Below are 26,422 nucleotides of genomic sequence, written 5' to 3' on the forward strand. Positions count from 1 at the left end.
AAATAACTCAGGAAATCAAAGGGTGTGTAATGTTTACTGCTGATGCAAGTGGCTGCTGCAATCATCCATGTGACTGAGAACTGGTTAAACCAAACACAAAAACAAAATTTAATAGGAAATATCTCAGATCTTCAGAAGAATCTATACTAACTTGTATTTTTAAATTCCATGTTTGACTAATCTTTGAAACTTTACTTAAGCTCTAGTTTAATAAGAAAGGGTTTAAGAATACCAAGATATTCACTGTAATATCTCTGACTGCTAGTTATATTCTCATAATTTGCCTTCTATTGTAGAACTAAATTGTGAATTTTGTAAACAAAATATAGACTTTTATGTCAGACATGCAGTATGGAGCTTGCTTCTTCACATACTGTGTGTCTCTAGGCAATTTAATCTTTTGAAATCTTGGATTCATCATCAGTGACACAGATAAAAACATAACCTGTTTCACTGCTTTATTATAAGAGCCATATCTGATAATCTTTCTTACACTCAATAAATATTTGTTTGATGCCAACTTTATTCGAGGCTTTGGTCTAGGCACTGAAGACAGTGAGAAAAACAGAGTACCTATCTTTCTAATATTCATGTTGTCATGTGTGAAATAAATATAACCTCAAGTTAAAGATTTGCCATCATAGCCGGGCATGGTGGCACACGCTTGTCATCCCCGCGCTTAGGAGGCAGAAACAGGAGGATCGCACAGCTTCGAAGACACCCGTGCTGGCCTAAGAGACCCTGTTTCCAAATTAAAAAAAAAATTATATATATATATATATATATATATATATATATATATATATATCAAGTATAATGCTGCTAAGAACATACGTATATTTTTTGTGTTTACAATTGTTTTCATTTATCTTGGATATAAAACTAAGAGCAATATTAGTTTTTCATATGGTAACTCTATGTTTAACCTTTGAGAAAATGCCAGACTCTTCCATTTTTCAGCAAAATTTAAGTATTTTACAATGACAGTATATAAGAAGAATTACAATTAACTATAAAGTTAAAGTTATAGAGTTAATACAACTTTCACAACTATGGGGGAAAGAGGATGATAAAGTCAACTAAATCTTAGTGCAACAGGAAAATAATGCAAAGGCATGGTAATCTTTTACATGTAGAATCTTGAGAATGGATGTGCCGGGCGTGGTGGCCACGCTTGTAATCCTCGCGTTTAGGAGGCGGAGACAGGAGGATTGTGCAGGTTCGAAGCCAGCCTTGCTGGTTTAAGAGACCCTGTTTCCAAATAAAAATATAAAAAATAGGTCTGGGAGTGTAGCCTGGGGGTAGAAGGGCTTTCAGGAACCCCAGTACCACCAAAAAAAAAAAAAATCTTGAGAATGGAGAGGGATTGGAGTCAATTTAAGGGTAAAAATATGTTTCTGATTCCTGTAACTAAAAGAAATGATGATAAGCATGCAGATTCCTGAAATGTTGAGAAGGTAGATGAATTCCATGATAGAACAGAGGCCTTGCTATGTAGGATTGGGATCCACCAGCATATCTATAGCATTCAAGTCATGGGTTAAAATGTAATTACCTAGGAAGCGAGTATAGATTTAGAAGAGTACCAAGGAGCCGGGCGTGGTGGCGCAGTCTTGTAATCCCCGCGCTTGGGAGGCAGAGACAGGAGGATCACGCAGGTTCGAAGCCAGCCACGTGCACTGGCTTAGGAGACCCTGTTTCCAGATAAAAATGTAAAAATAGGTCTGGGAGTGTAGCCCGGAGGTAGAAGGGCTTCCAGTTTCCAGGAACCCCAGTACCACCAAAAAAAAAAAAAGAGTACCAAGGACTGAGAGTCTTACAGCAACCCCAAAGTTTTGGAAATGATGAAGATTCAACTTCAGAGAGTCTAAAACACTAAAAATCAGAGAAAACACTAGAAGGAAATGTAGTCTTAAAAGCAACTGAATAAAAAGCTTTAAGAAAAAGTTGCTTATTGTTAATAATATCAGTGTTCTGAATAAGAGAATTGTTCTTAGGCTTTTTTGTTGTCACAGAGAGATCATGAGTAGTCTCGGGTGGTTTCAAAAGAGTAAAGCCTGACTGATTGGTGTGTTCTCAAGAACAAATAGAATTTTAAAGATTAGAGACATGTTCCTTAAATTATTTCTGCTTAGGAAAGCAGAGAAATGAAGTGTAACCAAGAAGGAGTTTAGTGGTCAAGGTAGTTTGAGTTGTTTTTACTTAATTAAGGAGTTTGTAAGTGTAAAGCTTTATCTTTTATAATGAAGGACCTGATAGAATATGGGAGTAATAACTGATCCTGGGCCAAGACAAGAGATGATTCTAAAGCAAGTTCTTGAAAATTTTTTTATAAAAGATAGATCTAGAGCACAAGTGGGAAATTTAACATTAGATTAGAACATGGTCAGACAAGTGTACAGAAGCCAGGAATCTAATGGTGGAAGGAAGAGGAGTTTTGCTTCTGATTGCTTTTATTTTCTCTATTAATATAAGAAGCAGTTATGAGTAAGAGGGGAAAGATGTGTTAAAACTCTACTGTTTAAGGAGATATAAAATACTTAGGGAATGAGAGAATGAATGTACTCAGGAAATAGAGTGGGTTTACAATCAATCAAAGTAAGTTGTCAGGCTCATGGCCGGGTGCATTGCAAGGCCTTGTTATCAGTGAGTAGTTTTATTATTACCTAAACCCACATTTTTTCCAGACATTTCTGGTTTATACTTCCTACTCTTATTTGACATATTGACAACCGCATGCTTTGTGGCTTTGCTCTCACATTTTCTCCAAGTTGAAAGTTTCCTTTTCTTCATTCATTTGTTGAACAGCTTATAGTGTTTTTCTGTTTCATTTTTCCTTTTGTGATAAGTAATTAATCCAGGGGCATTCTACCTCTAAGCTAAATACTTGTCCCTTTTTATTTTGAAACAGGGTCTCACTCGGTTTCTGAGGTCTCACTAAGATGCTGAGGCTGGCATCGATCAAACTTGGAATCTTCCAGTCTCAGGCTTCCCAGATACTGAGATTACAGATGTGTGCTACAGCCCCTGGCTTGAACTCTTACACTGTCTTTAAATTGCAATTAAAAAATTCCTCCATATATTTATCTTAGAAATACTCCCTTTTCATTCTTCATTTCTATCAAAACCAAACTCATTAATGTACTAGTATTGGGAAAAGGTTTTAAAATTTATTAATGTATCAGTATTGGGAAAGATTTCCAATTTTAAAAATATATCTTCTTTACTAAGAAAGCCAGGGCTAGCTAACAGGAAGAAGGGGACTTGTAATTTACATTTTAAAGGAAAGAAGGCTGTGCCAAGGGGTTAGGCCGGTGCTGGGGCCAGCGAGGCCGGCATCGGAGCCTGCCTTGAGGCAAGGCCAGTACTGGGGCCTCGAGGCCAGGATAAGAGCCTGCCGAGGGGTTAGGCTGGTGCTGGGGCCAGCGAGGCCGGCATCGGAGCCTGCCGTGAGGCAAGGTCGGTACTGGGGTCTCCGAGGCCAGGATAAGAGCCTGCCGAGGGGTTAGGCCGGTGCTGGGGCCAGTGAGGCCGGCATCGGAGCCTGCCTTGAGGCATGACCAGTGCTGGGGCCTCCAAATCTGGGATCGGAGCCTGCCAAGGGGTTAGGCCGGAGCTGGGGCCAGCGAGGCCGGCATCGGAGCCTGCCTTGAGGCAAGGCCGGTACTGGGGCCTCTGAGGCCGGGATTGGAGCCTGCCGAGGGGTTAGGCCGCTGCTGGGGCCAGTGAGGCCGGCATCGGAGCCTGCCGTGAGGCAAGGCTGGTACTGGGGCCTCCGAGGCCAGGATAAGAGCCTGCCGAGGGGTTAGGCCGGTGCTGGGGCCAGCGAGGCCGGCATCGGAGCCTGCCTTGAGGCATGACCAGTGCTGGGGCCTCCGAGGCCGGGATCGGAGCCTGCCTTGAGGCAAGGCCGGTACTGGGGCCTCCAAGGCCAGGATAAGAGCCTGTCGAGGGGTTAGGCCGGTGCTGGGGCCAGCGAGGCCGGCATCGGAGCCTGCCGTGAGGCATGACTAGTGTTGGGGCCTCCGAGGCCGGGATCGGAGCCTGCCGAGGGGTTAGGCTGGTGCTGGGGCCAGTGAGGCCGGCATCGGAGCCTGCCTTGAGGCAAGGCCGGTACTGGGGCCTCCAAATCCGTGATCGGAGCCTGCCAAGGGGTTAGGCCGGTGCTGGGGCCAGCAAGGCCGGCATCAGAGCCTGCCTTGAGGCATGACCAGTGCTGGGGCCTCCGAGGCCGGGATCGGAGCCTGCTAAGGGGTTAGGCTGGTGCTGGGGCCAACAAGGCCGGCATTGGAGCCTGCCATGAGGCTAGGCCGGTGCTGGGGCCTCCGAGGCCGGGATTGGAATCCTGCCAAGGGGTTAGACCAGTGCAGGGGCCAATGGCCAGCATTGGAGCCTGGCGTGAGGCAAGTTCACTCCTGCGGCCTCCAAGGTCGGGACCAAAGCCAGCTTAGGGGTTAGAACGGTTCAGGGGCCAGCGAGACCAGAACTGGGGCCTCCCATGAGGCAAGGCCACTGCTTGAGCCAGCGAGGTCTGGATCAGTCCACTGAGTAGCCAGGCCACTACTGGGACCATCAAGAGTGGGATTGGTACTTGCAACGCAGCATGCACAGAGAAATATCGCAGAAAATATAAATCAGACACTTCTCTTAATCAGCAATAACTAGGAGGAAAAGGGCAACAGGAAGAGGTTGAGCTATAGAAAGGGCCCTATAGTGAAGCAACTAATGTGACCAATCAGAGGGTATGTAATACTGGAGGACGGAGCCTCTTTAAAACGCAGGAGGTACATAAACAAATGTATCAAAGTAAATCACCAAAGAAGCATGGGATGGAGGGAGGGGGAGGGAATGGGATGGGAGCCGGATGAGGGCTAATTGGATGATGTGTGCTTGTATATCCTCTCAAGTCTTGTACTCCAATGTGATTGATATATGACTACAATGCACCAATTTAAAAAATAAATTAATTAAAAAAAATAATAAAGACTTCTCTGACATCAGCAGTGATGTTAGTTAATGATATTTTTGATATTGTATTGCTAAATGCACAGAAGTTTGAGAGACATGCATAACTCAGTGAGTTATATTTTCTAAGTAACCAAATACATATTACAAAATCATGACCTAGTCCATTTATGTGTTTTAATGTAACCGAATATAAGAATTTCACCTATATGGTTTCATATTTCACATTGGACTAACTTATAAGAAACTAACAATGACTGTGTTTTAATGTATGTTATGGTTTGGATTAGAAATGTCCCCCAAAGACTCACATGTTGAGGGCTTGGTTGCCAGTACAACAGTGTCCAGAGGTGGGACTCTTGGGAAGAGATTGGATCACATGGGCTCTGACCTCATCAGTGGATTGACTCATTGATGGTTTAGTCATTTGATGGCATTATTGGGAATGGTGGGAACTGGAGGAGGCGGGCTCTCCTGGAGGAAATAGGTCACTGGGACAGGCGCTGGAAGAGTGTGTCTTGTTGTCTTCCGCTTCCTTCCTCTCTGCTTCCCAGCTGCGTGAGCTGAGCAGCTGTTCTTTGCCAGACCCTTTTGCCATGATTATTTTGCTTCATCTCAGGCCCAAAGCAGTGGTACCCACCAACCACAGACTGAAACTTCTGAAACTATGAGCTCAAATAAGTCCTGCTTTGGGCTTTTTTTCTCAGATATTTTGGTCATACAGACAAGAAGCTGACTAACACAGTATAGTATCAGAGACATGTAAGGCTATTAAAATACTTCTCAGAAAATCACAGGTTCAAAGCCAGACTCAGCAACTTAAGATACTTATTTTTCCAACCCTATATACCAATACTATATGTGTATGCTATATATGTATGCATATATATGTGCTGTATTTACATGTAAAATCTATACATATATATGTATGCTATATGTATGTTTATATATGTGAATGTATGCTATATATGTATGTATATTCCATATTCTTCAATCAAAACAATATATTAAAAGAGATTATGTTAATTGATTCAATAAATAAGCGATATTAAATTTCAAAAAAAAAAAAGAAGGCTGGAGACAGAAAAGTTTTCTTTATATTTCTAAAACATTTTCACACATTCTGGGGGATAAGACAAAAGGTATAGGCCTGTGTTTGGAGATAGGATGGCTCTCCCTCCTGCCCCAAATCAGGCTGTAGAGATAGTAGAAGCAAAGCAGGGGCTGGAGATAAAGGGTAGCATTATCTCCAGATCAAAGGACCTGCCATGGACTTGGTTGGGATAAAACACTTAGTAAACTGGAGTTCTATGGCATTTCCATTCGAATTGCCCCCTGTGTCCCGCTCCGGCACAGGGCTGTAACTATCTCTATATTTCTATCTTTTTAATAAACTTCTTTAAATCTTCAGCAGCTGTCCAAGCAATGAATACTTATTCTTAGCTTAAGACAAGAATCCACGGGTTTTTCTGTTTGTCTGTTTGTGTGGTGGTGGTGGGGGAATTACTTCTCCCCACACACCCACCACGCACATTTCACCCCACAACAATTAACACACATATTTTATATCATTATTTGTTTAAAATCCTTCAAAAGCACTGCATTGACATTAAATAGATTCTAAATTTCTCTCAGTTATCTGGCAAGTGCTTACTTGGTACTCTTTACCTTTCCCACATTCCTTACTGGCTGAAAGGGGGGTTTCTTGAGAGGAAACCCTGGCGAGTTCTTGTCTATGGTGAGCAAAGAATGGCACCCGCAGACCTCAGGAAGGGGAGTAAAAGGTTTATTGGAAGCAGCAGGGAAGGGGGAGAAGGGTGGCTGAACACCCCCAAAGGGGCTGGAGCTCTGGGTCCAGCAGCTGCCTTCAGGACGATACTTGAGAGCAGCCCAAGCCAAATTGCCTTCAGGTGCAGGCTGCTTTCTTCCAGAGTCCATGCAATCTGCCAGAAGGGAAATAGAGAAAAGTGGCCGAACAACCCAAAGGGGCTGTCAGAACTCCGGGGTCCAGTAGCTGCCTTCAGGGTCACTACCCGAGTGTTGCCAAGTGCCCATCAGTTGCAAACTACTTTCTCCCAGAGTCCACGTGATCTGCCAGAAAAGAGGTGCAGGTCACCCCTAGGGGCCTGGCCAGCCATAATGTGCAGCAGAGGCCTTCAGATCACTACTCGAGAGTCACCCAAGCCACGTGCCCTGAGATGCACTCTGCCTTCTCTCAGGGCCAACACGACCTGAGAGAGAGACAGAAAACAGCTCCTCAAAAGGGAGTGGGTCCTGAGAGGGAAAGTCCCCCATTTGTCCTCTAGTCTGGCAAGGCCTGACCTCTTGCAAGTCTGCTTTTGGTTAGGGTGACTTTGGGATTCCAAGAAGAATTTGCATAGGGTATTTGCAAGTCCTTTGAAGGGTCTCCTTTCAGGAATGCCAGACTTGCTCCTTGCTGGTGGGTTTGTTGATTAGTAAACAGATGGCTTTGTGAAGCTCTGGCCTTCTTATCTCTGAGCCTTTGGAATTTCAGGTATTTGTGGCCCCTTAGGAAACTCAGGAAATTAACTTTTTTCTACCAAGGCCTTTTTCCTATCTGCCTATTTCCTTTCTATCTCCTCATGGTGACTTTTCAGTCGTCTAAACAGGCAGAACATGTTCCTGCCCAGGAACTTTGTACTTGATACTCTTTCTACTTTGAACATGCACTCCCCAGGTATTTTAATATTTAACATATTCTTCTTATTCAAGCCTCACTTTAAAATTATTTTTTACTTTCTTTCCAGAGGTTTTCCTTCTATCCTATAAAAAGTTGCCTAATAAGTCACTTGTTATGAAGAATCCCTGATTTGCTTTATTGCAACTACCTACTTATCCCATTATAAATTTTATAAAATCAGCTCCCACATCTATCTTGTTCACAGCTATACACTAGATATACAAAAGAGTACCCAGGATAAAAAAATTTCCTAGTATCTTTTATAAATGATTATGCATTAATGTATAATGTTATTAATTTGCTTTTATGTCTATGGGCAATCAGCAAGTTTTTGCTAGTAGTAAGGAATATTATCAAGAGCAATACATCTTTATTCCTCTGCAGTAGGTGTACATTAGCACAGTTTCTAACATACCAGCACAGACCTTTGGATTGAAGCTCTTTTGAAGAGGGAAGCTTCTTTGCAAGTTTTCTAAAGCTAACTTCCTTTTCAATTTTATCTCAATGATGCTAGGACAATAGTCATGGCAGGAAAGAGCCACAAACATCTCAACAGCTCAAAATTCTTTGATACCAACAAACCCTCTGGTGGAGGAACAACCTCCAGGGATACTGGATCCCCAAACAGGCTCTCTATTGTTCTGAATCAGGAAACTTGAAGCATCTACTGGCATTTTCCATCCATCAGCTTCCAGGATCAATGCCCAGAGTTTTCTGTCCTGGGTAATTCAATGCAATGATCTTTTGTTTGTAAACACACCCGAAGGCCAGCAAGGCCTCTCTGAGCTCTATTGTTCCTCTCTGGCTGAGTGCCCAAAGAGATCACAGTGCTGACCTGGAACTTCGTTTGTCTCTTGACTTCTGCACTTCTTTTCTTTGATGATATGAAAAAAGTCTGTTTTTCTCTAAACATAATTTGTTTTCATAGCCTCATTATTGAGAACACCTGGATGCCTGTTACAAAATCCACAATATAAAATAGAAAGGGGTATGTGGCAATACCTGGAGTCTGTTTCCTTTCCTTTTCTTCATTCCACTTTCCTGGTTTCCTCACACACTTATTCAGGACCTAGTGCTGAGGATGGCAAGAAACATTTAGGGCAGAAAGTGATTGCATGAGAATCCCCCGCTTCGAGTCTATGGTGAAAAGAGATGAGCAATAGAAACAGACAGTACTGAACACTATCCTATTTTCTGTATTAGTAAAATTAATATGAACTACTGAAAGAACCAACTCTGACTGGAAAAAATGGCTCCAGATGTGAGGTTACACCTGAACTGCCCTTGAACATAGCCAGACATTGGTTGCTTAGGAGTTAAATTACAGGGCTCGTGGATCTGATCTGAAGTAACCTCAAATTAAATCTGTATCTGTAACAAACATATTTCTTCCCTAAATCATAAAGCCAAAGTCTGACATCTTTTTGGAGGAAAAACAGTAGAAATTTGCTTTCCAGCTTTATGACCAATCCTTCTGCAAATGATCAAAACCCTGAAGGGAGCCCAGTGTGGTGCCACATGCCTTTAATTCTAGTACTTGGGAGGCTGAGACAAGAGGATTGCAGGTTCTTGGAAAGCCTCAGTAAGTAGTGAGACTCAGCAATCTACCAAGATCCTGTTTCAAATTTAAAAAAAATAGCCGGGCGTGGTGGCGCACGCTTGTAATCCCCACACTTGGGAGGCAGAGACAGGAGGATCGCGCTGGTTCGAAGCCAGCCACACTGGCTAAGAGACCCTGTTTAAAAAAAAAAAAAAAAAAAAAAAAAAAAATATATATATATATATATATATATATATATATATATATATATGTAAAAGGGTTTCCAGGAACCCCAGTACCACCAAAAAAAAATTTTTTTTAAATAAATAAATAAAAAGGGTTGGGGTGTAGCTCTGAGGTAGAATGTGCCTGGATTCAATTTCCAGTACTAAAACAAACAAACAAACAAACACTAAAAGAATGCTTTCTAAATAGAAGTTAAAAAGTCAGTTTACAGTAACTTGAGTATGGTCACTTAATGTGATGAACAACATTTGTAAAAAGGTAGGACTCAGATTATAAAATTCTTCATATGCCAGGCTAAATAATTTTAAAATGTCTTCTTGAAGAAGCATAAAGCCACAAAAATCTTTAGTAGACTTTTTCAGGTGTCCCTTTGTAATATATGACAAATGTCAAAATTTATCATGTCATTCATTGTTAATTTCAATAGATTCCTCACACACAGTAGGAATTCAATATACAAACATTTATTGAATAACTGAATATAACATAATTCTTAAATACCACTCTTTGCTATCCAAATATTTTTCTTCTTCATTTTTATTTCATGCGACTTTGGATTGTACGCTACTCTAAATCAATATTCTTAAACTCTACTTTGTCTCCCAATGTAAGTAAAGGGAACTTCATCTTTCAAGCTTAGTAAAAATTATTGAATACTGCTATTCCTAATATCTTAAATGTAATTTATTATTCTCAAATATTTTAATTAGCTTCATCTCATTTTATCTTTATAATAATCCTATGAATTTATTACTCCTGTTTTGAAAAGTTGGAACCTGAGCTTTAAAAATGTTATGTTTTAAACTGAGTCATATAGCTCGTTAGTGGCTGACATAAAACTAGGATTCAATTATCAACTCAGTGGAGGCTGTTGATAAACTTGACTGTATTCCAAATTGTTACATGTTTTAAAAAATTGTTTTAATGTGATAGGAAAAAATGTTTATGTAGAAGCAAAGACAGTTTGTTCTTCAGAGAGGACTAGTCTAAGCCACTGGATCCCAAAGTGGTAGTGAGATACCGGGAAGGGAGAGCTGTGGGGCAGAGTAAAGCAGAATAACAAAATTCCGTTACATTTTGACCCAGGGAGCCAGCCCTGGATGGGCCTCATGCCTGTAATTTTTACATCATCAGGATGTGGCTGTTGATCAGGTATCTTACAGAATCCTAGGGCTATTGATTTCTATAATTTTCTACTTCATCTAAATTCTATGATTTTTCTTAGGAGTATCTATTTTTTCTTAATTAATTTCATAATCCTTTCATAAATTTTCTCTTGGCCCATCTCTAACTTTGCAATCTGTGAGACAAATTAGAGATCTTAAGACCTATTTCTGGGCTGAAAGGAGGTATTGTCAAATCTCATAAACATGCATTCCTAAAACAGCCAGGTGCTAGAAGCTACAAAATGGAAATTAATCATGGTGTATGGCATTTTACCTGAGTCAATGACTCTAGTAATTTGACCTGGTTTCACTTGAGCAGAGGGTATCCCACTCATGTGTGTAATAAGGTGGTCCTGAAACATGTGGGACAAATAAGTTATTTCTGCTGACCAAACCTGAGTCAACTACCTTCTTCTGAGTTGGCACATATTAGACTGTCATGCTGCCAAGCACCCTCCATCATCCTGTAGGAAAGCTGGAATTCACAGCACTGAGAGATTGCAGCTGGATCAGCAGATTGATCAAATATTTCACAGGTGGTCAGCGTGTCTGGCAAAGGCTGGAAGTTAGCTCGAAGCCAAACGCAAAAGCTGGCTCTGAGTCAGGAACGTTTTCTGTGGATCCAACACCTGGATATTTATTCCTGCCTGCAATAAAATAACAACTAAACCAACTTATATTCCAAGGCAAGTGTCTGTGCAAGTTGAAGATAAATAGAAACATTTAAACTTGTTCTTAAAAACTATCCTTTCTCATTCCATGAATCAATGCCATTAGGAATAAGATACTCATCATCTGCACTAGATAAAACTATCATATTATTACAGTTTTGTCTGGATAATCCCATTCCATCAAGGGTGAGCAGATGTGTCCTGAAAGAATCAGATGGAAGTTGTGGTGAGAGCAGTAGTTCTCCGAGTGCTTCTCAAAGGTAGAATTGATATCACCTGGGAACTGATTAAGTGTAAATTGGATTTTTTATCTCATCACAGAGTTTTTCAAACATTTGTTGTCTTTCAGGAGGATCACGCAGAGTTTGATGCAAGACAGAAAGCAGGCACAAGCCCCAGAGTTTATGCTTCTGTAGTTCTGGGGTAAGTCCTAAGAATTTGTACTTTTGATTGATTTTGAGGTGATGCTGAGGCTGCAGGAACACATTTTGAGAAGTAGTGGATTTCAATGTTGGCTAAACATGAGATCTACTAGGAGAGCTAGATTCCACATGCCAGAAGACACACTAGACCAGGTAAATATTTAGGATAATGGACTGTCAACCCAGAAATCAATACATTTTAAATCCCCATAGTTGTTTCCAATGAGCAATCATCTCTGAGAATCAGTGCACTGTAGGAGAAACAGAATCATGAAAGTGGAGAGTGGATAATATCAGGTCTGGCAAAAAGGGGAAATTCAGTTTTGACAGGGCCAGACACTATTTAACATCTACTTTTTCTTTATAGTACTACTTTTATTATTTTAGGTAAGTGTAACTACAAAATCTACAGTTACTAAAACAACCTCTGCATTCCCCTAGCCAGATATACCTATGTTCTGTATTTATCTTTTTCTCCATTGCAAACTGTGTGTGTGTGTGTGTGTGTGTGTGTGTGTGTGTGTGTGTGTGTGTGTGTGTTGCTGCAGATTGAACACCCAGGGTGTTTTATTTTTGTTTTTAAAAACAGGCCTTACTAAATTGTTACAAGCTTCACTGAATTGCTGAAGCTTGCTTCAAACCTTCTGTCCTCCTGCCTCAGCCTCCCAAGTACTGAAATTAGCAAAATAAATAAAAAGTCTCAATATTGCAAAATGTCTCAACTCTAGACATGATGACTAATTAATTATCAAAGGAGATAGATATCTTTAAACGTATGCATACTTCAGAACAAGACATGGCAATAGTAATCTTTCCATAAATATTTGTTAAATGAATGTGAGATGCATTGTGAGCAGATATTTCTAAACCTTTTATGTGCTGACACAGTTTTTCAAAGAAAGTTTTAGCTGGGTATGTGCTTTCTTATTTTCAACTTAAGTCATTGACAATACTTGCAATGATACTATTGTTATTTCATTGCCTTCAGAAATATCCTTGCTTATGTGGAACAAAAGTACCCAAAAGACTCATGTTTCTCTTTCCTCTTTTCTCATCCCAGGAAGTCATTCTTTGATTTCATTTTTAGGCCACTATCTGAAAAAAAAAATCAAACTTTCATCGTCTGTCATCTAATGCAGAGATATGCAACCTATATTGCTCAAAGGTGCTCTTTATGTTATATATTTTTTTCTTTTACAACAAAAACCCACCCCACTCCAAGTCTTAAACATAATGCTAACCTACCTTGGCTATTTGAAAACTAAATGGATAGACTACAATAGAGGAACAAACTGTTACCATCAGGTTCTCCCTTGAGTTAGGAATGCACAATTAGAAAAATAATTCTCTAAGAGCAGCCACAGGCTTTCTCTCCACAATTTTCAGAAACTGTGCTTTTATTACAGCATTTTCTGCCTGTTTGGTAATTTCAGTAGCACCTCACATTGCCATTAATGTAAAAGGTTTGTCAGATTTTCCATTGTGGACTTCATTACATTGAGTGTTTAAACATTTCCAACTGTGTCAGTCAAAAATTCGTTCCTGCAAGTTTCTACCTGGAATGAATTTTTCAAAATATCAGAAATATATCAACAAATTGTCCTAGAATATTTCCTTCTGAATTTCAAGCAACAATTAAGAATGTGTAAAGTAGAACAATTGTTTCTTTGCCTTGTCCATCAATGCCAACAAACTTACGCCTTTATGCACATACAAGCGAACATTTTACCCACCTGAAGAGAAAGAAAAGAGTGAGGAAATTTCTCTGATTAAAAGAAAATTCTTAAATCTTTCAAGGAGCTGAGCCATCTCTCATTTCTTGAGTACTATGAAAATGTTTGTTTACTGACAATATTTTTTTTTTTACTGAGAACACAAGTTATGAGAAAGAACCCACAAAATTTGCTGTAAATATTTACTGATGATTTGTTCTCGATTTCACTACATCTTTTAATTATTTAATGTACTGTCAGATATATTTTTGCAAAGACTTTAGAGTGAGCACTTTAGAGTGAGCACAATTATTTCTTATAATGGTAACAAATTTCAGCTTTCTGGATTCTAACCTTTGCCTATCCAATTGTCACTTATGGGATGGTTACTGTAAAGTATCCTACCTAGTAACAACTTTAGCCAAACTATGATAGAGTACTTGAATATGTCACAAAATCGCAGGAAAGAATGAGAAATTATTTTATGAATATACTTAGATTTGAAACTTAAAACGCAGTACAAGGAAAGATCTCTAGAATCTCATTAGGCTTTGAGTATATTAATGATGGCAACTTAGTGTTTTTAGGTGCAATCCTTAAATTCATCACTGATTTATTTACCTTAAATTGTGACATGGTAATACAAGCATGTCTTTTTATTCTGATGTTTTATTATCTGGGAACTTACAGAGTGTGGGGAATTTGGGGAAATTGCCCCTTGAAGAACTAATTCCTAGGGATAGTAAAGCATTTACCAGAAAGTACAACTTTTATATTTAAAACTAATTGACAGGACACTTGCCAGCCACTTCTTTGGTTACTTTCAAGACTCCATACATATGGTCACTATGTTCTTGTCCTAATTACCAGATACCAGAGAACTATAGTAAATTCTAGGACCAGTATTCTGCCAATATCTTTTGCCTTGGGAAGGAGAAAATGGAGATCTAATCCCGGAGCATTCTACCTCTGATTTATAACCTCAGTTCCTTTTTATTTTTACTTATTTATGTTTATTTATTTATTTATTTTTGCAGTGCTAGGGATTGAGCCCAGGGATATTCTACCTTTGAGCTATCCCCTCAGCCCCTTCTTTTACTCTTTATTTTGAAACAAGTTCTCACTAAGTTACAGTGGGCCTCACTAAGTAGCTGAGGCTGGCTGTGAACCTGAAATCCCCCTGTCTCAGACTCCCAAATACTGGGATTACAAAGGTGAGACACCACACTTGGCCTCTTTTTACTCTTTCTTTCTTTATTTATTTATTTTGTGTGTTTGTTTGTTTGTTTGAAACAGGATTTTTCTCTAGGTTATTGAGAGTCTTGCTTCTTTGCTGAGACTGGACTTGAACCTGTGATCCTCCTGTCTCAGCTTCCCAAGTACTGAGATTACAGACGTGGTTATGAGTATATTTTAAACTAGCTAGTCCATAACTTGTTTAATATGTTTGAGTTGCTTTTTCACAAAAATTTCAGTAGAGCCTCTTCCTCTACTTCTTCAACCGCTTAACTGACCCTGGTGATTCCCCATGTCTACTCTGCTTAAGAACTATGAATAATTTATTCTTGTACATGGCAATTGTCTCCAAATCTGTTGACAGCACTATACTCTAAATAAAAATAAAACTATATTTAAGAGAAATAAAGTATGAAAGAAAGAGTATTGCTGAGAGTTCAGAAGCACAGCTAACTTAACCCAAATTTTCAGGTCATTTGACCTTGAATATTCATTTATCCATTCATTTATCAGCCTTTTATGGCCAACCTATTACTATTAAGTATAAAATGGTGAACAGGGAAGCTTTACTTTGCATCTGCAAAATTTACAATCAAATGCGCTATGAAGATGGGTGATAAAACAATTACATCTCAGTGTGATGCAGAAAAGGCTAGAGGCGGTGAAAACTACATAGTTCAGTATTTACCATAAGCTTCAATAGTAAAATAGATCTTCCATAGCCTGGTGTGGTGATGCACAACTGTAATCTCAGCTACTCAAGAGACTGAGTCAGGAGGATCACAAATTTGAGCCTGGGAAACATAATGAGACTTGTGTCAATACAAAAATTGAAAGGGCCTGATAATGTAGGTTAGTGGTAGAGTCATCAAGTTTAATCTGTAGTACTGCAAAATAAATAAATTAATTGATTAATAAAAGTCTTCCATTTATTTTTTTTTCTTATTTCGTTGTCCTAGGCATTGAACCCAGGGGAGTTCTATCTCTAAGCTACACCCCATTTGTTTTTTTTTTTTTTTTGAAGGCCTTGCTAAATTACTCTGCACTCATCTGGAACATACTGTCCTTTCTTGGCCTCCCAAATAGTGGCATTACAGATATGAGTTTCCACACCCTGCTAAATCCTTTTTTTTAAAAAGTGACATTTGAAGTCAAAACGTAAAGTGTAGGAATTGGGTATCACCAATATTCTCTTAATATCTCTTCTTAACAGACAGTCTCTGAACATCAGTTAGTCCCTGAATATCATCTTCTTGTTTGTAGCATTAGGAAAGTGAGGGTTATAGCAATGAATAAAAGTCCCTGGAATGCGATAACCATCTTCAGTTACATACTCTAAGTCCATGTCCTTTTCTTCCTCATTTCTTTTCTCACTCTTCACCTTTCCATAAGTCTTGCAATTAACACAATCTAGCCAATACAGAAGCGGCTTTCCTTGTGCTTTTCAGAGTGAATTCAATTTGGCTGATGCTAAGGCGTCAGAATGCATACCCTTGGGTAGAGAACATGTGTTAAGTATTCTTCTAGCAGCCTGCCAAATCAATTCAATTGCATGTTTTGGAACACTAGACATCTATTTACCTAAAGTAAAACAGATCAGCAAATCATCTCTAATCAACTTGATATGTGTACAGCAAAGACATTTAGAAACTTAGCTAGATGGTCAAAGTGACAACCAACATTTATGGTCAAATACTACCATTAGAAAAATTAGTAGATTACATATTTACTCATATAGCATACTTTCTGAATTCCAAACCTAAGTGTATTTTACCTAGTTTTTTTTAAAGAAAAACAGCCCTTTCAAATGTTGGACAAATTAGCTTCACCATAGGATTTCCTGAGAAGACTTTCCAGGATAATAAATTACAAATGCTTTAAATACATATTTCTTTATAGGAAAAAAAGGATCAATAAAAATATCATGCTAATTCCATCCTTTATTATTAGATATGAATCAATGTTGGCATCAAGGATTGTGCCAGATACTCAAGGGTGAGAAAAGTTAATATTGTCCTTAGTATCATAAATTTTACCATGTCATGTGAAAGACAACTAGTAACAAAGGAAATACATGAAACTGTCAGTTTTATGAGGATAGTTTATAACAAGGAAGTAATGGAAACCTTCCTTAGATGGTACAATTGAACTGAAATATTAAAGATGATTAGAAGTTTTCTGAGAATAGAAGAAAATATTTTTGTGCTTGCAAAAGATGTGGCAGAAAGGCACATGGTGTATGTAAGAGACCACTATGGAAAATACGTATGCTGAAAAAGGAGAGCACATTGTAAAACAAGGTTTTATTCCTGGACCAGACTGTCTACAGCTTTGTAAGCCTGACTAAATAATTTATTTTTTATCTTAAAAGTGTAGGTAAAACATTGATCAGGCTTAAGAAAAGATGTAATTTAATCAGATTTGCATTTTTAAAAAGATCATTCCATCCTCTGTATGTAGATATATATCATCAGCACAGGGCAAGGACTAGATGATATTATACTAATTAGAGGGTAATATTGGGGCTCCAGAATTTATATGGTGGCACACTGGAGTAAAGTATTGATGAGAAACATAGACATAAACACATGTGAAAGATGTTTAACAAGTAATGCTTATAAACTTTAAATATAGATGGTAAAAATGGCAGAAATTCAAGAATTGCTTCAAGATTTTAGGATTAAATAAATATGTGGGTTGACTGAGAGGGGAAATTATATGAAACTGGAAATTTTACAGATGGCTTGGTTTGAAAGACTAAATATTGTATTTGTTATTTTCAGAGACAAAGACAAAGGTTTATTAAGGAAAAGTGAGGGATACATGTTCAAGGGACAACACAGGGCATCTCAAGGGAGAGAGAGCTCCTTTGAGGTCAGAGAGTTCTTCTACAGGAGACCCTCTCTGAGGCGGTGAGTAGGGGCACACAGCATGAGTTTAGATCTGGACTTTCTCAGAATCCTTAGGTTCTAGGCATCAATGGGTAGTGGCTGGGTGGCACCTGAGTCTGAGCATTCTTATGTATTCTTTGTTTATTAACATCTCAGGAATCTCAGGTGGGGGAGAGGGGCCATTATAATTAATGATATGAGCCTACTGAGACTTTTTGCCTAAAAGAAAAGCGGGCCCGCAGGGCGTGATGGCGCACACTTGTAATCCCCGCGCTTGGGAGGCAGAGACAGGAGGATCGCGCAGGTTCGAAGCCAGCTGCGCTGGTTTAAGAGACCCTGTTTCCAAAAGTAAAAAATAGGTCTGGGAGTGTAGCCCGGAGGTAGAAGGGCTTCCAGGAACCCCAGTACCACCAAAAAATAAAAATAAAAAATAAAAAAAGAAAAGCGGGCCCTGAAGGATGAAGATAAAGACTATGAAGTTTCTGGATTTTCAAACTATAATTCCTGATTTCTTTTCAGTTTGTCTCCATTTTTTCATTTTGCCTCATTTCCTTCCACTGAGACTTGGATTCATTAGCTTCTTCAACACTGAAAAGGGATGAAGGCCCTACCTAGTCAGGAATTGAAAGTCTTATTCTTACTGACATAAAGGAGACACAGAGAAACTGGACTGTTATTGATCTGGGTTCTTTACAGTAGAGTCAGAAGTTAATATCACTGAAGGACACAGCCCCAAGAGCATGATTTTTTTCCTATGAAGTTTTTGTTGTGTTCTTTGCACCAAGCCTGTCATCAGAGCTGCTAAGTCAATGTTCAGAAGCCTGATTATTTGGTAAACAAAACCATGCATCTGATTTTCTGTTGTAGTGCAATTGCAGTGGACACATATATGAAAAATTAGCATGTAAACACTTTATACAGTAACCTAGATATAACTTTACCCTGGAACAAATGATTAGCATTTTAAACTGGAAGCCAGGTAGCCAGCCTATTTGGTTATATATGGCATTGTGAAAAGTCCTCAAGGCAAAAAGCCTAAAACACAGCATATAATTTAGCATATTGGCTGCTATGACCCTATATATTAGTAGTAATAATTTGAGTACTATAAAGATTATATGCTATTGTTATCTGTCTTTTGTTTACATATTTTGCAGAGCCATCTATAAACCAAGAATCTTTTTTTTAGGTGCAGGGTAATTGTATTTTTCCCACTTTAAGGGAGACCTCATTAACTCTTTAAGTATCTTTAAAGTTCCTGGTTAAAAAAAGAAATTCAGTTTCCATAATCAAAATAAAAAAGATCCACAAGATTAGAAACAAGCAAGATTCCTGATTTATAGTACATAAGGGAAATTAAGCAGATTTTAGTTCTAACTTTGAATAGGACTCATAGACCCCATTATTTTACAGGAATATTTTTTTCCTTTTATGTCATCCAGTGGTCCTGGACCTGTAAAGCTTCAAGAAGGACAGATTTCATTTTATAGCATTTTTATAAAAACTTCAAAATTTGGGCAGCAATGCTGTATTCTATTTCTTCTATGATCCTCAAAGAATTACCATTATAAATTATAATATAGAATATAAGGTGGAGCCAAAATCAAATATAGCTAATTAAATTATGTGGTCAGTTTTTTAAATGGCTCCATGAGCACAACCCTTCTTTTACCACAGAAGGTAACACTTGATTTTGGTTATGCTTTCTTGCTGAGTGTTCAAGACCAAGTTCAAGACCAATGTTGGAAAAACATAATTTTTTAATAAAATTCTTGCTGTTCAGATCAGTCTAGGATCCTCAGGGTTGCTTCTAGAGAATTTGTGAAGCTTTTTCTCTATCAGTTGTGCCATCTTCCAAGAGGAGTCATGATCTTGCTATACATTTGGCTTCCCTTGAAGGATAAGGGACAATTTCCTTTTTAATAACTCTCCTTTTTGCAGAGTATTTGCAGGTGCTTTCTAGTCAGATGACTCACTGGAGGTGCAGGGACCTTAGTGAGGTCTTCCCCTGGTCTTGTTTGGTTTGGATATGTTGATTTTGGTGCAACTTGTCATTTAAGTGAAAATATGTAGTAAGCTTTTGGATTTGCCACTAAGAAGAGGAATTTGGTATGGAGATATAATTTTTAATCATCTGTACATAATAGGTAACTAAATTATGAATGTCTAATGAGAGACTATAGATTAAGAAGTGAGGCCAGGCATGGTGGCGCATTCTTATAATCTCAGCATTCAAGAGGCTGAGACAGGAAGATCATGGATCTCGGACAGTCTCAGCTACTTAGTGAGGCCCTTTGCATCTTAGTGAGACCCTATTTCAAAATAAAGAATAAAGCTAGGCGTGGTGGCATACATTTGTCATCCCCACACTTGGGAGGCAGAGACAGGAGGATCTCACAGGTTCACAGATTTGAAGCCAGCTCGCTGGCTTAAGAGACCCTGTTTCCAAATAAAAATACAAAAAATAGGTGTCTGGGAGCATAGCACAAAGGTAGAAGGTTTTCCAGGAACCCTAGTGCCACCAAAAAAAAAAAAAAAAAAAAAAAAAAAAACACCCAAAAGACAAAATAAAGTATAAAAAAAACTGGGCCAGGGGTGTAGCTTGGAGGTAGAATGCCCCTGGGTTCCATCCCCAGTGTCAGGAAAAAAAAAAAAAAAAGTGAAGTAGGACTATGCCCAAACTTCAAAGAATTCCAAAGTGCTTATCTGGATAGAAGAAGCTAAAATAAAGAAGAAATCTCCAAAGATGAAGGAAAATCACAAGGGCTATACTACTTAGAAGCCAGTAAAGGAGGTATCGTTCCTTTCCAGGAGAGTTCTCAAACTACTGAATGCTGCTGATTCAGCTCAGGGACAGTCTATGAATCTAACGAATATTACTATAGATGACTTCATAAACTTACATGGGCCCCATGAGATTGGGGAGATGCAGGAGAATTGTAGAGTTTTTATCTGGGAAGCACAGCCAGATGAACAATAAGAAAACATGTAGTACTTTACTTTAGAGTAGTTTTAAATTTACAGAAAAATTAATTGGAGAGTTCAGAGATTTCTCATATATTCATGCCCTCAACATTTTTTCTTATACAAGAATCTTGGCAAATTTCCTTAAAATTTTTCAAGAATGTGGAGATTTGTATCTCCACAGGCCTAGTAATTTGTGGACATTTATTTTCTCATTTGAAGTAAATAACCATATTTTTATCTAATTTTATGTTTATCATTTTGTATATTTCTTCTTATAAAAGGCCTCATTACATAAAGTTTATGCTGAAACCTGATTCCTTCTCTACAGTAGCCTTTTCAAAAGTCCCTAGTGTTTGGTCATGGATGGATAGCAATTCAAATACTTCTTTGTTGTTACAATATAAATGACAACTCCCTTCTAATGTCAGATGGAGAAACCCTATCATGCCTTGGTCTACCATCCTTCCCTATGTGTCTAGTGAATAAGCTTTGTCAAAACAAACACAATGGACTCATTTACAGAGTGCTTGACATGATACAGATTAAGATTACATGATAGTTCAATAGTATGATTTCCCACTCACCTAGGCAACATATTTCTGGCTTCTTCTAAATGACCAAACCCATCAGAACAAAATCAAATCTGAGCTAACAATATTAACTACGCTTTGAGAAGACCAAATGGCCATTGAATGAATAATTGATTGTATCACCATTTTTATTTTGTTCAGTAGACCAATGATTGGTTCTCACAAAGAAATTTATTTTGAGTGTATGTTGCATTACTCAACTCCAGATATCTGATATTTTTAGAATATCTAATTTCTAGACAATGAATACTACATAGTATAGCATCTGACTGCAAGTTTTACTTCCTACCAAATAGATTACAGGATTAGGTTGAAAACAATGAAATCTACTGTGATATTACATATTGCATATCCAAAAATCAGTCATCCTCAAGAATGCTGAAATAACCTTCTAAATGTTTGGCTGAACCCTGCTCAGTAGAAACACTCTGAAAAGTTGAAGTACCATATATCAGGATGTAGGACTCCATTAAATAAGAGAATGCTATACTGTTCTATGCACCTAAAGGAAAACCCAGAGTCCTGTGTCCAAGATATGGAAGCAGGAAAGTTTCAATGTACCATCACTCCCAGTGACTCACTCAGGTATTTTATGATTGGTTTCTTCACAACTCTAGTTTCTACAAAGTGGAGGTCCTGCTTCCCTCAAAGGGTAAACTCTTATGGAGATAATTCAGTCTGAGTAAATTATGTTAGGACATTTAGTACCCAAGGCAAGCAGACAATCACCATATTGTCATGAAGTAACTGAGCCCAATCTGTGGGATGAAAGACTGCTTTTACACAATAGGAGTGAGGGTTTGGGGTAATATGTTTACCATGAGGAGGTATCTTCCAGGTGCCTTCTGTTACTCCCTTTTTTTTCTGTTATAATTATAAATGGACTTGTGAAACAACTCCAAGCCAAGGGAGGTAAGACTATCATATGTTCTGTTCCTTCAGGTCTGATGGTTTATATCACAAGACACCATTGAATATGGAGGTTTTAGCTGAAGGCACATTTAGAATGGGGATATTGAAAGAGTGACTTGAGTGCAGTGGCCAGATACCACCTAAAAATGGGTTGTAGTTCTTCCCATCTAAGTTTCATCAGAGTTTCTCTTTACAAAAAAGAGGTTATTGGGAACAATAGAGAGGTCTCTTAAACTATACTTAGACAAATTGAGAACAACCAGAAGTCTCCAAAAGATCATCTGATTGTGATTCCAATTTGATGAAAAATATGGGAGAAAATGAGAAAAAGTTGAAGGAAAGTGGTGTCCTGGACTGTCTGCTTGAAATGTGTCTGACTTCTGACAGTCTTGATCTGAGGGCTTTTTCACATGGAGATGACAGAGAATAAATTCATAGGATAACTGACTTTTACCAATGGAGATCAAGGCCCAGGGAAAGAGTGACCACTTTGAGCAAAGAAGACACTGCTCAGAGGCTGGGAAAATGAGTGAGTTTTACTGGGGCTAGAGATTACATCTCACTTGAGAGGAGACATGGTTAATCATGATCTTATTATCTTCTTTCAAAGTTTCCAAATCCCTATAAAAAGCATAGAAATAGTTTTTCCACTATTAGATTCTATCACTTCAGTTTCTTATCTTTGTATTTGGTACATCTTCAGTCTTTTCTCTTTTTTATTTTAAAACAAGGTTTCACTAAGTGCTGAGGGCCTTGCTAAATTGCTGAAGATGTTCTTGAGTGTGAGATTCACCAGTCTCAGTCTCCCAAGTAATGGGATTAACAGAGTCTTCTATCAGGCCCAAAACTCTCATTTGTTTAACAGCCAATATTAATACTTCCACTAGGGCTCTTGTTCTTTCTATACTTCCACTGCAATTAAAATACTATTGACAGAATATTGTCCAAAAACTCCAGGGATAATATTAAGGCAGTGAGTTCAGATATTCTTCGAATATTTTACAATAAGATATTTTACATATATGTTTTTCTTATGTGTTATGTGTATTTTGTTGCAAATGTAAACTTTGTTATAAATTACATGGATGATGGATGATAGATATCTTCACATATTCAGGCATCATTATTCTTAGCTATTCTATTTTTCTCTCCCATTCTACTAATCTTGCTCTTTATATCTCAGCAGTACTCAAGTACTTGTGACTCTTCAACCATGTCTTCTCTGTTGCCTTGGGTATTGGTCTAAAATTCTCTTCGTTCATCTGTGCTTTGGGAGAGCTCATCTTTAGATATCATGTCTAATATCTAATTTATCTAATCATATAATCATATCTAGTTTATCTAATCATATAACCCTTCTTTGGTAGCCTCAGACAAATTTAAAAATTCACTTTTCTATTCTCCCCTTGCATTTTGGAATAATGTAAAGTACTTAGCACAAATTGTTATAATTTTGTTGGCAGATTTTCTCCCTTAGATGCAAAGAACTTTAATGGTAGGGACTGAGTCTTCCTGGCTTTGGATCAAAAGTGTCAGACACAGCTCCTGTCCTGTACTAAACTTTTCATAAAAATATGTATAAAAGAGGGAACCAATAAGTGAAATAATATCTAATTTAGACTCTTCTCCATGCCTCTCATTATTTTGATGCTGTCAGTAATTTTTTTTCTGATGATGATTTAATATATTCCAAACTCTACATTTCTTTTCTCATTTGATAAGTTTTGTCTGGAATGAAAAAGAAGTTTAATTATATAGGACAAAGGAGAGACTTATACACCATTGACAGATACTGACTCTAAAAATGATGCTCTGAAAAAAAGGGTGTGGGTTTCTGAAGTCATACTAAAATAGAGATTTTTCCTCTATTTTTCTCATGGGTTTCTCATAGGCAGGCAGATGAAATAATAATGCTCATGAGGCATTTCAGCTCACTCTGAAGTGGATAATATTCTTAAGTCCCTAGGGAGATACAGACATGCATTCGTTCTTCACAAATTTATTTTCTGAGACACTATGTGCATACTAAAAAGATTAGAGGAAGTTGCTAAAATACATAGGATGAAATTTCACAAATTAAGTGCCATACATTTTGAATAATATGAGCAGCACATTTTTATTTGAGACTAGAAGACAATCGTGTTTTTCCTTAAATGCTCACACCAATACAAATTTTTGGGATAATGATCATCTAAATTTCACACACTCATCCATTTATGAGATGTAGGACCTTTGGAAATGATTGTTTTGATTGTTTTCTTAGTCTCAGTGTACTCATGCTTAATAAATCCAGACCCTTTTCGGATTAAACACAAAATAGATTTAAAGTATACATTGATGTAATATATAACACATACTCTATAAGTGTTAGCAATTAAGACATTGCTGTTTCCATACTGAAGAGTTTATAATATGGTACTGGAGCTAAAACAATAAGAATATCCTAAGATTATGAAAGAGCAGACAATCCTCATGCATGTTCTTTTCCTTATCCTATAAGTAAGTTTCTCAGGTGATTAAAATGATAGAAACCTGTGTCTGTTACACAGCAATGACAAGAAAAGAAGGAAGATAAATAGTATACCACTTTGTTCCATTACATGATATCAGAAACTTCAAGAGATTAAATGGACAATGGAAGGTGTTAGAGAAAGCAGGTTGAATGTGAAGTCTTCTTCAAAGATGGAGATATCATAGGATGCTTTTCAGTTCTATAACTATGCAATATATTGAGAGATCTAACTCCATCCCTCCCTCTGATGATAATTCTTAGAGCATTTCTTGGAAATGCAATCACAGACTGATTCATATCTTAATCACTTCCCTTACACATTTATACCTTAATTCAGTTCGGAGATAGTCATTGAACCACTGTTTTAAAAAATTGCCACATAATGTTCCAAGAGAAAAGTATTTTTAAATAAAGGCCTCTTTTATTTATTCAGTAAATACCTGGCATTTTTCATTATCAAATACTATATTAGGGGATGAGTACTCTAGCAGATAGGATAAACATGACCCTAACACATATGAAAATTTTAACCTTTTAGTAGATACACACATTAAACAGAAAGTCACGCAAACAGCCAATTATTCAACCTCGTAGAGTATGGAGACAAGAAGAAGGTGAGACCTCACCATGAGAGTGAGACGTTACACTTAGCCCATTTCACAATTTTCACAGGCACACTTAGCCCATTTCACAATTTTGCCAAAAGCAAACATGTGCCAACTCTAATGAAAACCTTCAGTTTTGCTCTTGGTGCAATTTCTCAACATATTCCATGATCAACTTTGGGAAGAGACACTGTTCCAAGATTTCTGTTGACACTTTTTTATGGTGTTATTTTCACATTAGTGTTGTCTTACATTTATTTTTTCCTTTTGGTGGTCTCCAAAGGCACTGAGTGTCAGGACACTGGTGCAAGGTCCATGCTAAAGCATGTTTGGGACCCCATACTCTTCACAGAAAAGATTGTGTTGATATGTAGCTTGTAAACCTCGTGTCTTCCTCAGAGTTTTGTGTGCAGTCTGCAGTCACAGTCTGCATTTATTCCCATCCTCTTTTTATGGCCTCTTTTCAAATAACTCACGAAGATTCTGCATTCACTTCCCTGGAGATCATCCACTCACCTCTGCCGCCTCTCATACCATGGAAGGAAGGTTGGGAGTGATGAAGATGTGGATGTGATCCTCCTCTTCTGTCCTCTCTTTTTGGGGCTGTGTGATTCTGTGGCTGGTGTTACTGATGTCTGTGAGGCAGTCTCAGGTTGTTGATTTTAAGTTTTTTTGTGTCTTCCCACTGGTTCATAAAGTGTAGTCCATGGTCCTAGCTATTATTCTTGTGTCTCCAATTTGTTGCTTTTTGTTCCCTTTTTCAGCTTGGATGCTTAAAAGTGGCCTTCTAGGTATTATTGAGTTTCTCTGCCTTTAGTTCCTACCCCCCATGGAGGTAGTATGGGATATGAAACGCTGTGCAGTTTGGAGCGACCCAAGATGAGTTACAGGCTGACTTGTCTAAGTATCTTACTTTGTCACCATCTTCCTCTGAATCAGCATTGCCTACTTCTAACATAACTTTTACACAAGCCTTTACTATTAGTTCAGAAATAAGATGGATTGTATACTTTGAGATGCAACACCAAGTGACTGGGCAAAATGTCTGAATTGTCCTGATATTTTTATGTACAACATGTGAAAAGTTAAGAAATAGATTCATTATTTTAAACCTAGGTGTGCTGTTTCTTCTTCCCTAAAGTTTAACATTTGTAAAACAGAGTTGACTAAAATTTATACTCTAAACTTGTTTTATAATCTCATGCATCTTTACATATCATTTTTCTATAAAAATGTTAAACATTTGTTATTTCCATTTATTTTTCAATGACCTGGTGCAATGGACA

This window comes from Muscardinus avellanarius (genome assembly GCF_963383645.1).
Source record: "Muscardinus avellanarius genome assembly, chromosome: 5".
In the NCBI taxonomy this organism is placed as follows: Eukaryota; Metazoa; Chordata; class Mammalia; order Rodentia; family Gliridae; genus Muscardinus; species Muscardinus avellanarius.